The sequence below is a fragment of the Vitis riparia genome, chromosome 6 (assembly GCF_004353265.1).
Source record: "Vitis riparia cultivar Riparia Gloire de Montpellier isolate 1030 chromosome 6, EGFV_Vit.rip_1.0, whole genome shotgun sequence".
Classification (NCBI taxonomy): domain Eukaryota; kingdom Viridiplantae; phylum Streptophyta; class Magnoliopsida; order Vitales; family Vitaceae; genus Vitis; species Vitis riparia.
This window is the reverse complement of record NC_048436.1, coordinates 9434020-9441293: the sequence shown is the minus strand read 5'-3', so window position 1 is coordinate 9441293 and position 7274 is coordinate 9434020. Positions and strand designations below refer to the sequence as shown.

The 7274-nt window shown below is 35.8% G+C and overlaps 1 pseudogene; it reads left to right on the top strand.

Moving 5' to 3' along the window:
- The first annotated feature begins 2686 nt into the window (after nucleotides 1-2686).
- Nucleotides 2687-7274, top strand: part of LOC117916440 — a 62525-nt pseudogene continuing 57937 nt past the window's right edge.

The window sequence follows — 7274 nt, the reverse complement described above, 5'->3', positions numbered from 1 at the left end:
GAAATAGCATGTGATTTAGTTTTACACGAGGGAAATAGAGAAAAACAAACCATTGTGGCTATTGTTTGTACAAAGACGTCGACACGAGCAATGAAAAAATTATTATTATGATATTTGTTATTTTTCTAATATTTATCATTTCCATCTCCACATATCGTCTTGTTTATTGGGAAGTTGTGAGATTCGATGACCATACATTATTAATGACTAAGTCCATTTTATTTGAATATCCAAATACTCTTCTTTCAATATGGTAGGCAAAATGAAATTGTAATATATTGGTATCATTCATGTTTGACATGTGTGATTTTGTATGATCTTTAACCTAATCAGATTTGTAAATATTCATTTATCTATGCTAACAATATATAGTTAGTACATTAGTAGACCAGTTGACGAATGACGTTCAGCCGGTAAGAACCAGTCCTACGATTTAGCTAAGTCCACTTTTCATAGGCATACGCATTATTCGTACCGGTTGAGAACATTCCTCATATGGATAATGACCCTATGGATGCAGTGTGAACTCGTTGAGGATTTGTCCCAACCACCTCAAACAATTTTAGATGCAGAATCACCTGGTGTCGGCGTTCAATTGAGTGATTGAAGATTTTTCTAAAGGGAGTGAGCAATTTTTTGAGTTGTGGAAAGCGGTTGATCAATGAAGAAATTGTCTTAACCGGTTGACAAATGATTTGACCAGTGGGAACCGGTTGACAAATATAGCAAACTGGTTGAGGAATTTTCTCAATCGGTTGATGGTTTTTTAACCAGTGGCAACCGGGTGAAGATGGGTATCAACCGGTTGAGGAATTTGCTCAATCGGTTGAGGGTATTTTTAACCAGTTGAGACCGGTCGACCGCCGTTCTCAACCGGTCGACCGCCATTCCTCAACCAGTTGAGGCCAAATCTCAGTCGGTTGCCTCCTGCAATGTTATTGTGCAATTTAGGAGTACGACTACCGTCCACAAAAAGGGTATGAGTTGTACCAATAACTTTTCACTACGTAAACATTCGACAAAGTACCATTAAGTTCAATTAAAAGGTTTGAAATTGATGGAAACTCGCATTACAAATTACCTAACTACGATTTCCGGAAAAATCCAACCTGAAACTTGCATTACAAAGGAATCCTCACATTGTTCGTACCCTCCCAATTCTCCACTTCTTTGGAGTTTTGAAATTTTTTTGGGACATCATATGGTTTGGATGTTGTTTAAATAGGTTAATTACACTTAGAAGGTGGTGAAATGATTTCCGGAAAAATCCAATTCCAAAAATACTAAAAAATTCACAAGGGTACGAAGAATGTGAGGAATCCTCACATTGTTCGTACCCTCCCAATTCTCCACTTCTTTGGAGTTTTTAAAATTTTTTGGGACATCATATGACTTGGATGTTGTTTAAATTAGTTTGTTACACTTGGTAGGTGATCAAATGATATCCAGAAAAATCCAAATCCAAAAATACTAAAAAATTCACAAGGGTACGAAGAATGTGAGGAATTCTCATATGCTTCGTACCCTCTAGATTCTCCACTTGTTTGAAGTTTTTAAACTTTTTTGGAACTTAATATGACTTGGATATTGTTTAAATAAGTTCATTACACTTAGGGTGGTAAAATGATTTCCGGAAAAATCCAAATAAAAAAATACTCAAAAATTCAGTATATTTTGAGGGTGTGAAATGGATCGAAAAAATCAAAATAGAAATTTACCAAAAAAATATGTGAGGGCTTTGGATTTCCATATTGTTAGTAATTATATCTTTTTCGTATTTTCAATATTTCAACCAATTTTTTTGAAAAGCTAATAAATAATTTAATCATATATTCTCAATTAATAATTAGTACACAACTAATTTAATTTTAATTTAATATATATTTTATAAAATTTAGTTCTAGTTTTCCCATTTTTTTAACTTCATAAACCAATTATATTGCTTTTCACACTTCAAATATTCGTCAAATTTTTGTCAACAAATTATTTGATGTTAAAATAAATTAAATTTACTTTTCCTTAATTTATAAATTATATCACCAAATTCTTTATAATTTATTTATTTATTTTAAATTTAATTTTTATGTGGGGTTTAATCACTTTATAGTAGAAAAATAAATAAACAGTAATTTATTTTTTCAAAATTTTCTTTATTTTTCTGTTTCATAAAAAAAATTTCCTAAACAAAATAATTACATTAAACAAATTTATAATTGGTTAATGTAATAAATGTAACAATGTGTGTTGCATGAGATTATTTCCCATGGCAATCGGTTGGGTGACTTGAAAAAGAGGTTTTTTTTTTTTTAATTTAGCATGCCATGTGTCTCTACCCTATTAGCCCAAAAAAGTGGGTATGGTACGATAGAAAGACCCTAAATAATATAGATTGTTTAATAGTGTAGGATTTTAAATTTACATTAATGGGTATTTAGTAATTAACTTAAACTAGTGGGTAAAGTGGTGAATTTTTAATTTTGGGCTAATTTTGTTTTGTGAGAATGCCGACCCACTAGAGTTGGGAAACGACAAAAAGGTTGTTACCGAGAAAGATGAGCTCAGTTTTGCGGCTTGCGCTGCCCTGCACATTAGGTATTTACGGTGCTCCCACGTCCCTACAAAATCCCAAAAATACCCATTCACCAAAAACCGAAAAAGAATAGAAAAGGAAAAAAAATAAAAAAAGGAAAAAGACCAAGACCTTTCTCCTTCTAGACTCCTAGTGGTGCTTCCGCTGATCTTCCCTTCATTGCACTTGCCAATCTCTTCTTGTCTCTACAATTCCTACAATTCCCGCCTGTGCATTTCATTCATTGGAAATAGAAAAAAGAAAAGAAAAAGAAGAGTTGGTATTTTTCATCCATGACTGTCATGACTCCTGCTTCTATTGAAGTATGTTCACCCTAACCCCCCACTTCTCTCTCGGAAAAGAAAAAAAGATTCATTGTTTCTTTTTATAGGTTTTCTATTCACTTCATTTTCTCTCTCTCTTTGCGATTTTGATCTCATTGGATTGTTGAATTCTAGGGCTTTAATTTTTTTTCCTTGCAATTTTGATTTTATTGGGTGGTTCAATTATAGGGTTTGGACTGAATCATTGAGCCTGTTTCTTTTTCTTTGCTTTTTGTGTGCAGCGAGAGGACGAGGAGATGCTGGTTCCCCACACAGATTTGGCCGACGGCCATCAACCTATGGAAGGTTTGTTTTGTTGTTTTGATTTTCTGTGATTTCTGATTTTTCTGGGTTACTTTTGATCAGGTTTAATTGCATGACGATTTATTTACGCTTCGAGTTTTGTTTCGTTGGCCATAAAATGTAGAGAAAGTAAAAGAAACAAAGTTTCAATCTCGGGGTTTTCATTAGTTGGAACCTGATTAACGGTGAAAATAATATTTGCCTGAGTTTCTGATAGAACTGATTGGTTCAGTTGAGTTGGCATTTTCATTTTCTGAGTGTCTTTTATTTCCAGTTTTTTTTTTTTTTTTTTGTCTGAGGTTTGTTCTTATCCAATCATGTAGTTGGTTAAATTAAGGTTTAGTAGATTCTAACTAGCAATTAATTGATTTCGAAAATTACCAGTTGTTGCACAAGAGGAAACTACTACTACTGTGGAAAACCAGCCAGTTGAGGATCCTCCTACATCAAGGTTCACATGGAGAATTGAGAACTTTTCTAGGTTGAATACAAAGAAGCACTATTCCGAAAATTTCATTGTGGGCGGCTATAAGTGGTATTTTAATTTTTTTTCATCCAAAATGGCATTATTGTTATTATTATTATCATCATCATCTTCATTATTATTATTGTTGTTGTTGCTATAACCATTTTTCTTCATATGGCTAGTGCCAATCCTCATAATTGGTTTGAACAGGCGGGTGCTTATTTTTCCGAAGGGAAACAATGTTGAACATTTGTCTATGTACTTGGATGTTGCGGATTCATCAAGTTTGCCCTATGGGTGGAGTAGATATGCACAATTCAGCTTGGCTGTGGTAAATCAAATTCATAACAAATATACAGTGAGAAAAGGTATTATCTGTTATATGTATTCAGGGCAGCTTGAGCTTAATCAACACTTTCATTTCCTTTGATCTATAAGAAAACAAGAAAACTTGTTAGGTTGAGGTAGGATTTCTATTTATTATATCATTAATGAACACCCATGATAGATGTGCATCTTGGCTTGTCTCTATTCAAGAAGGTGGTAATGAGTGGTAATGGCAGTTATTAAAAATATAGTATGCAAACAAGCACATACTATTTGAAGGATCTATTATGCCAAATTGAATTGGCTTGGATATTTTGCTGCAAAATTGAAGGCTCCTTAGCTAGTTTGCCTGATTTATTATTATTATTATTTTTTGATTGGAAACGACACATAGATTTATTGATAGATAAAAAGAAGTACAAAAAGAAGGATGAGGAATCCTCCCGCCAAAGAAAGCTAAACTACAGTAAATTACACTGAAAAACAAGCGAACACTCTAAAAGGACCACTCCTTATGGAGTACACACCACTATCCAATCAAGTTGTATCATATTAAGGGGAATCCCCTTAAAAACCTCGGAATAAAAAGCCCAAAGAGAAGCAAGGAAAACAATAGAGTCCCAAAGATACTCTGAATTCCTTGCTTTATCCTAAAAAATCCTCGCATTTCTTTCCCACCACACAACCTGAATAAGAGCGATGCTTACAGCTTGCCACAAGGCTATCCCCTCTTAGAAGAACCAAAACCATTAAATTTGATGGACATCATGTCAAAGATGCTCCTCGGGGGGACCCAATCCATCTTAGCTAACTGAAATAACCTGTGCCACAACCCAATCGTCAAGGAGCAATGAAGAAAAATATGATATGCTGATTCCCCATGCTTCATGCATAGAATACAAATATCAGGACTAAGGGCTTTGTAGGGTCTTCTCACTTGTAGCATGTCATTAGTATTCACCTTCTTGTGTGCCACTAACCAGATGAAGGACTTCACTTTGAAAGGAACTTGAGAATTCCAAACGAACTTAGAAGGGAAAATCTGAGGAGATCCAGAAAATTGAGATAAAGTTTGAAAGAAAGATTTAACTGAAAAAAGCTCTGAAGAAGATAAGGGCCAAAATTTGGCATCTGGAATCGAAGGAGATAAATGCAATCCATCGAGATACCGCATGAGGCCTTCTAAGTCCTCTATCTCAGAATTTGACAGGTTACGACGGAAATTTAAATTCCAAGAGAAAGGACGAGTAGGACCGAGAACTGAAGAAATATGTATGTTTTTATCCAAGACTACTCTAAATAGTCTTGGATATTGGGTTCCCAAAGGTTGGTCCCCCCACCAAAAATCTTCTCAGAACCGAATTCTTTCCCCATTTCCTACCACAAATCAAGTAAATGAGGAAAACTCCTGAAAGACTTGTGTAATAGCCTTCCAAGGACAGCGATGTGACCATCTGACTAAAGTGTTAGCATCCCAACCATTGGAATGTGAACCATAAATGTTTAGTATGACCTGATGCCATAGAGCTGAACCCTCTCTAGGGTACCTCCACAGCCATTTCCCTAAAAGAGCGAGATTCCTCAGAGAAATATTCCCAAAACCCAAACCCCCTATTTCCTTCGGTTTACACACAACATCCCACCTCACTAAATGATCTTTTTGCCTTCCCCAATCCCTGACTATAAAGAATCCCTTTGCAACCTCTCGATTTTTGCAGCGACTGAAGCGGGTAACTTAAATAAAGAAAGAAAGTAACAAGGCATATGGGTAAGGCAAGATTGGATGAGAGTTATCTTCCCCCGAAGGATAAGTATGCCTTTTGCCATCCATCTAATCTTCTTGAAATTCTCTCAATCACCGAATCCCAAAATCCACCCGCCCTAGGATTCCCACCCAAAGGAAGACCCAGATAGAGTATAGGCTAGCCAGAAGCCTTGCAGTCAAGCGTCTCATCCAATCTTGAAAGATGAGCTTGATCCAGATTGATACCATAAATATTACTCTTGTCAAGGTTGACCTTTAGCCCAGAAATATGCCCAAACGCTAACAAAAGACTCTTGAGAGTCTGCAAATCTTCCTCCCTAGTGTTAGAAAAGAAGATGGTATCATCGGCAAATTGCAAATGAGATACCCTAGTTCTGTTTCTACCCACCCTGAAACCCTCTAACATATTTCTCTCCTCTGCTCTCAAAAGCATCCTACTCAGTACATCTGCCACTAAAGTAAACAAAAAGGGGGATAAATGGTCACCTTGTCTTAATCCTCTCGATGCCTTAACCCAACCTTTAGCGCTACCATTCACCAATACTGCATAAGATACCGAGGACAAACATCCACACATCCATTTCCTCCATTTAGGACTGAACCCCTTCTTCTCCAACACTTGATCTAAAAAATCCCACCTTACGTGATCGTAAGCCTTTTCAAAGTCAATTTTGAAGACGACACCAATATTGTATAAGATATTGCATAAGTCAAGTTTGCCTGATTTATTATGATACTTCGGGTTTGGGTAAATTGTAGAGTGTGACCCTTTTTTGACAAAAAATGACTTGTCTTTTAGACATCGATGGTGGTGAATTGCCCCACACACCCCCTCCCCTCCTTTTGTGCATAGTTTCATTTACTTATTCTTGGAGAGAAAATTTGTAGAACCTATTCCTCATCCTATTAAGGACAATCTTCTACATAGACTGAGATTTTTTTTTTTTAATATGATAATATATTACACCAAGGAAGAAGCTTTTTATTAATTTGAATGGGATAGAATCTATGTTCACATTGTTAAAGGTGGGATGCTAGTTTAACGTTTTTAGACCTTGTTGACATGGCATCTAGGTGAGCTAGGTAAATAACTAGGTGGTCAAGGTGCCTCCTCATGCAATGCTAATAAATGGTTATAACTTGAGCACGGTTAGGCATGCTAGGACTCTTCCTAGAGTAAGGGAAAAACATAAAAGCAATGATGGTTGTCATATAAGGGGCAACCCAAAATACCAAATTGTGGACAAAATTCAAGAAAAATCTATTACCTCCTCTTATTCACCTTTGGCCTAAGGACAAAAAAAATGGAAACAATTTATTTCAACTTCCAAAGCGGTATTCCAATCCTTATTCATACACCATGCACACAAGAGGGGCTATCTTGCACAACTTTTTCACTTTTTTTAAATAAATAAATTTGATGTGTTGCTTGCTAAGGCCCCTTACATGGCCTTGGGCTTTGCATATTTCAACATCATGGACTAGTTGTTTTGAGTCCTTGAGGTAGTGTTGGAGAAGCTG